The 6,592-nt window shown below is 44.0% G+C and overlaps 1 long non-coding RNA gene across 1 annotated transcript in view; it reads left to right on the forward strand.

Moving 5' to 3' along the window:
* Window positions 1-3,065, forward strand: part of LOC116072976 — a 35,881-nt gene extending 32,816 nt beyond the window's left edge. The window contains exon 7 of the long non-coding RNA XR_004111612.1: window positions 2,876-3,065. This is a non-coding gene — a long non-coding RNA (uncharacterized LOC116072976). The remainder of the gene's footprint in view (window positions 1-2,875) is intronic.
* The last annotated feature ends 3,527 nt before the right edge of the window (window positions 3,066-6,592 follow it).

Here is a 6,592-nt window from a genome sequence, read left to right on the forward strand (position 1 = left end):
CTCTCCCCTCTCTCTTGTCCCTGTCTCTCTCTGGTGTACTGTGGTGGGTGAGCACACAGACCCTGCCTTGTGAATTCTCTCTCCCCTCTCTCCCCTCTTTCCCCTCTCTCCCCTCTTTCCCCTCTCTCCCCTCTCTCACCTCTCTCCCCTCTCTCTTGTCCCTGTCTCTCTCCCATGTACTGTGCTGGGTAAGCACACACACCTGCCGTGTGAAGACACAGAAAGCCAGGAAGCTTCTGCAGGTACCAGTTCCCTGGTGTCCATCTCCAGAACTGAGAGAAATACCATTTGTTGCTTGAGTCTCTCTGTCTGCTCTCAGTGTTACAGCATCCTCACATTAGGACTGATCGGGTGCAACCCCTGGATGGGCCACATTATATTTATCTTGGCCCTTCTGCCATGTGAACTGCTCCTACGCCTCAGCTTTGTGTCTGGCTATGTTGTTGACTCTGGGCAGTGTGATGCCAGTAAGTGCGGCAGGAACAGTGGCTTGAATACGCATGTGTGATTGGCTGGCCTTCCTGCCTCTGCCATGGGAAAAACTTTGCTCCTTGGAGCAGACTCAAACCCAATTTCCAGCCAATATGCTGCTAAACACAGGTCAGATTCAGTGACCTACAGACCCGAGAGACAAAATTAAATGCTTGCTGTTGTGTAACGACATTGAAAGGGACATCGAGAAGCCAGCGGGGAACTCAAGGCCATCAGTGGGTTTTCTTGAGAGCAGCGAGGTTCACCACAGGGCTGTCTGGCTCGGCAGTTTCCTCTCAGAGGTCATTGATGTCTGTTACAGCTGATTGTATTCAGTGCCTCTGCAACTCCTGCCTGGATGCCTGTTTGAGGAGCTAGTTTAGGAAGAAGGCTCAGAAGTCCGTTCACTCTTCTTATTCACACAGTGTTCCTTGACCCTTTCATTTTACCCATCCTGAGTGCATTTCCAAATCCGTCTCTTTCAGATTTCAATCTAATATTAAGCCATGTAAATAAAGCTTTTTCCCTTTGAAAGGATTAACTAAACCCAGCATATTATTTCAGAATTACATTTAGCAATAAGGAAGGGATGGATTGACCAGACCCATTTCCTTACTGTTTCATTGAGCGCTCAAAGCCAATGACTCCAGAAGAAAACAAAATTCAGCATTAAAATGGCAGCACATCCAGAAGGGGAAAGAATTCACTGCTGAGATAAGTTGGAATATTCTAGAATGAAATCCGACATGGCACAAAGTTACCTAAAATTGAAAGCATTTAAAAGGACAGGTCGGGATCTCTGACTCCTTTGCAGGGTCCTTGCCGCTATGTGGAGAGCATGGGAGAATGGACCGTTCTGCAGGAGGAGTCTGCTCCACCAGGGAAGAGACCTAGGAAATGTTATCTGATTTACGTTTGACCTTTGACCTCCGCAGAGACTCAGAGGCTCAGCCTGGTCCTTGCTTTGCCCTGGAGCCCACACCAACTTAAGCTTCCTCTACCAAAGCACATAAAGCTGAAAATGGATCTTTCTGTGAAGAGCAAGAGTCCCATGGGACTGTGTTGCTTTCTAACAAGCACTTTAAAATGTCCCAAATGCAGCAAAGCTGACTGTGACCATTAGGTTTGGGGGGGGGGGGGAGAAATACCAATATAGATCCAAATAAACACAACAAAAAAGACGAGAGCAGTCAGACCCAGCTCCATCTGAATCATACACGTGACTCATCTTCATAAGAGTCATAAAGTGTTGGGTATGATGCCCACCCAACGCTGAGTGTCCCAAGATTCTAATTGATAGTGCTAGCTAATATTCATGGTGGCTTCTCCAGCTGTGTCATATCCTGGCATCCCTCTTCCCCTGTTCAACAGTTTTAGAAAGAGATTCCATAATCTACTGTTAATATATGTTATCCCAGCAGTGTGGGAATCATGTGTGTGCTCTTGCCCATACATGTGTTGTTACAGGTGGGTTGTCTTGTTTCAGGTGGAGATGGCTGTCCACAAACTATCTTTTATCAGGCTTACAGTCTGCTCAAGATCACATGTTATACTCATATCAACACAAATATCATTCTTGATATTATTGAGATATGCTCCCTGTGGGGGTTTAAATAGGTATGGCCCCCATAGACTCATGTGTTTGAATGCTTGGCCCATGGGGAATGACACTAATAGGAGGTGTGGCCTTGCTGAAGGAAGTATGTCACTGTGGGGACAGGATTTCAGGTCTCCTACACTCAAGCTCCATCCAGTGTAGGAGACAGTCCCCTTTTGCTGCCTGTGGATCAAGATGTAGAACTCTCAGCTCCTTCTTCAGCATCACAGACATGCATGCTGCCATGCTTCCCACCATAATGGTAATGGACTGAACCTCTGAAACCAGCCCTAATTAAATATTTTCTCTATAAGAGTTGCTGTGGTCCTGGTATCTCTTCAGAGCAATAGCATGCTAAGACACTACCTACAATTTAAAACATTTTAAAAATATTATGTTATGAGTGTTTTTCCTGCATGGATGTCTACGTACCACAGTGGAGAATTTTAATCCAGCAACATGGCTGCTCTGGCAACAAAGCAGTTGACATGTTTGCAGATCCCCTTACATGGAAACGGCTCAGAGACTGGATAAGCCATGAATGTCTTTGCTGTAGCCAATGAATCTCTTTGGCTACCTGATCCTCATGACCTATTACATGCCATTCTTTCTTATGGCATGGATGGAGGTTTACAGTTTGGTTATGCAGTCCAAATGGACTCATAAAAATTGACAAATGCCGTTCATCTGCTCAAACACAGAGCAGAGATTCATCATAAGCTGATTTGTGCACACTGTACATTCCATACATATGTTAATGCGGAAACATACCTGCGATACTACTTTTAAAAGTTTGTGTATTTTCAGAGCAAAAGGACCAGACCCCAGTGAAGACAAAGCAAGCAGTGTGACCCAGCCTCACAGACTGACTCCGCTGCTGTTTCCTCAAACACTGCATCCAGGACAGCTTCAAAGCAGCCTGCTTCAGCCAGGACTTCAGTTAACCCCTTCACTTTCCTATCCCACAGAGCCTGGACTGCAAATAAAACACTCAGCTCTCCCAGGACTTGGCCCATATCCAGCTTTCCTAGGGTCCTCAAAAGACGCCTTTGACCTCAACCATCAGGCAGCCATCTTAAGAACATGACACAATCATCTCCAAAAGCGGGAGGTTTTGGTCATTTGGTGGGTTATGGACGTTTATTGATACTTGGAGGGAGTTGGTTGCGTGTTGTTATTAATCATGATCGGGGGGAAATGAAATAAAGGAGGTTAGATTTAAGGATCTCTTTCTCTCTTTCCCCTCCATCTTTCTTTCTCTCCTGTCTAGTGTTAGGTAGAGAAAGAGGAAGAGGGAGTAAAAGGACAAAAATGGTGGATTACTGGATCTCCTTGGTAGGAAAAGAAAGGTGGATTATTGTGTGTTCTTTCAGACTGGAAAAGAACAACAAGTCTCAAATATTTTAGATTGCCATATATTTTTATATACTGATAGAAATTTAAGGTTATATTTGCTACAATATACTGTATGTATGGCCCAACTCTTGTTTAAGGTATTGTATACATGCGATTTCTGTAAAAATATAATGTAAAGTTCTAGTCTTATGAAAGCTAATATTGTAAATTGTTTAGGGTAATTAAGAAATGCACATTAATAGTCACCTATTATATATAATTTGTAGTCATGTTAGGTGCTAATTTAGTTTAATTGTAGAAATGAGCTTTATTTGGCCTCCTGTATATATCTTTAAAGTTAAGCAGAAAGTAGCAAGAAACAAGCAACATCTGTTTATTTAGATTACTTTAGATAGATAGGTGGCCCTCGAACACTTGAGAGAGCTGCAGATTACACATCAGCCTGGCAGATTGGAAATCCTTAATGCTGAAATGGACAATCAGGATAGCAACTAGGAAGGGTCATTGTGCCAACGGATCTTTGTGATGACAAAGACTGTTAGATTGGTTGGACTGATAATTGTTTCTGTTGTAACAGTTAAACTGTGTATAATTTTTAGCTTAAACAGAAAGGGGGAAGATGGAGAAGAATTTTAATCCAGACACATGGCTGCTCTAGCAAGGGATCACATCTAAAGGCATGATCTGGCTGGAATACAGACATGCCCTTATTATATACCTTTATTCTCTAACAGTGAAGATAAGTTTAGTTTGTAGAAGGAAACAGCCATGTTTGAAAGTAACATCTAATTGAGGGACAGACACAGTGGTGAGTCAGAGAAAGATTTGACAGAATGAGTCAGAGGTAGGACATGCCCACTCTCATGAGAACAGCACAGGAAAGAGAGGCTACTTAAGAGCAATGCAGGGAGAGAGAAAAGGTATAATGTACATGGTATGTGTGTGTGTTGTGGTGGGTGGTGTATGTGTGGTATGTGGTGTGTGTGTGTGTATGGTGTGGTGGGTGGTGTGTGTGTAGTATTGGTATATGTGTGTGTTGTGTGTGTTGTGATATGTGTGTGGTGTGGTGTGATATGTGTGTGTGTTGCATGTATGTGGTATATGTATGGTATATGGTGAGTGTGTGGTATGTGGTGTGTGGGGGTGATGGGTGGGGTGTCTGTGTGTGTGTAGTGTGGTGAGTGGTGTGTGTGTGATATGTGGTATATGTGTGGTATGTGGTGTTTGCATGTGTTGTGGTATGATATGTGTGTTGTATGTGTGTATGTGTGGTATGCATATCGTATGTAGTGTGTGTGTGTAGTGTTGTGTGTATGTGTGTGTGGTGTGTAGTATGTGATGGGTGGTGGGTATGTGGTATGTGTGTGGTGTGGTGTAGTATGTGTGTATGTGTATGTGTGGTGTGTGTGGTGTATGGTGTATGGTGTGGTGTGGTGTGTATGTATGGTATGTGTATGGTGTGATGTGTGGTATGTGTATGGTGTGTGTGTGTGTATGGTGTGGTGTGTGATGGGTGGTGGGTGTGTAGTATGTGTGTGATGTATGGTGTGGTGTGGTGTGTATGTATGTATGTGTATGTGTGGTGTGTGTGTGGTGTATGGTGTGGTGTGGTGTAGTGTGGTGTGTATGTGTATATGTGTATTGTGATGTGTGTGTGGTATATGGTGTGGTGTGGTGTGGTGTGGTGTGTATGTCTATATGTGTATATGTGGTGTGTGTGTGTGGTGTATGGTGTGGTGTGGTGTGGTGTGTATGTGTATATGTGTATGTGTGGTATGTGTGTGCGTGGCAGTTTTGCTGGGACAGTTCTACAGAGTCAGGTTTCAGAGAGAACAAGCTAGACACAGATGAAGACAAAATAAGCCAGAGAATGAGAAGGAGCCAGAAGATTAGAATATATTGCCAAAGTTAGTATGAGGCCAAACAGAACCATTCAGTCCGAAACCAAGTCAAGCCAGATTGAATCAGTCAATTTGAATGATTAGATTGTATGGAGGCTAGGAGGTTCCAGATCTAGGTCCAGAGATAAAACAGAGAAAGAAATGCTCTGGGATTAGCCCAAGCCATGTATTTTCACAGCTTGGGTATGGCTTTCATCTTATCACTTTGAGGAAATAAAAGTGACATTTACTTTTTTTTTTTTTAATTTCTTTTCTTTTTTTTTTTTTATGTGTATGAGTACACTGTAGCTGTACAGATGACTGTTCGATCATGTGTGTGGCTGCTGTTGATCTCAGGACCTCTGCTCAGGCTTGCTTCGGCCCGCTCGCTCTGGCGTAATTTTCTGCAGCTATCGTCAGACGCATCAGAAGAGGGCATCCGATCTCATTGTGGGTGGTTGTGAGCCACCATGTGGTTGCTGGGATCCGAACTCAGGACCTTCGGAGGAACAGTCAGTGCTCTTACCCGCTGAGCAATCTCGCCAGCCCTAAAAGTGACATTTACAATGCAGTGTTCATGGAGGCCATGAGAGAGCACTGGATCCCTTGGAACTGGAGCTACAGGTGTTTGTGAGCCACCAGGTGGATTCTGGGAGTCAAACCTGGGTCCTCTGAAAGAGCAGCCAGTGCTTTCAATCACAGAGCTCTAGAGAAATCCTTTCAATGCCCAGATGTTTAAGGACAAGGTGAGGTGATACCCAGCAGTATGCTGGAATTAGGGAATGGCACATGTGCATCAGCTGACTTACTGACGCCAGAAGCTGCTTCTCACCTAGCTGTACCCAGATGCTACTGCGTCACTTACTGGAGCCTGCAGGGGTTCCCGGATACCTGACAGCAATTTATCTGACAGTGTGGCTCAAAGTCTAGACCTCGGCCCTCTTTGCCACTCTACAAAGCCAGATGCGCTCTGCTATCCCAGAAGTCCAAGAGAGGCTTCTCTGAACTAGGGGACATTAGATACAACTTAAGGCAAGGGAACCTTTTGATGGTTTGTGTGGTCCTGGGTTTGGAACTTTGTATACAATGAGCAAGTGCTCTCAGTGAGCCACACTTCCTGCTTCCCATCTCGTAGATTTGTAAATTCATACCGGCCTCCAATTCAGTTAGAACTGTGATGATCTTGTCTCTGTCTGGTATCACTTCCTTAACAGGAAGTAGAATTAATTTACTTTAAAAGAGACAAAAAAGACTATACAAATGTTAAGAGTGATTTAATTAGGTTAGT

Source organism: Mastomys coucha, unplaced genomic scaffold (assembly GCF_008632895.1).
Source record: "Mastomys coucha isolate ucsf_1 unplaced genomic scaffold, UCSF_Mcou_1 pScaffold23, whole genome shotgun sequence".
In the NCBI taxonomy this organism is placed as follows: domain Eukaryota; kingdom Metazoa; phylum Chordata; class Mammalia; order Rodentia; family Muridae; genus Mastomys; species Mastomys coucha.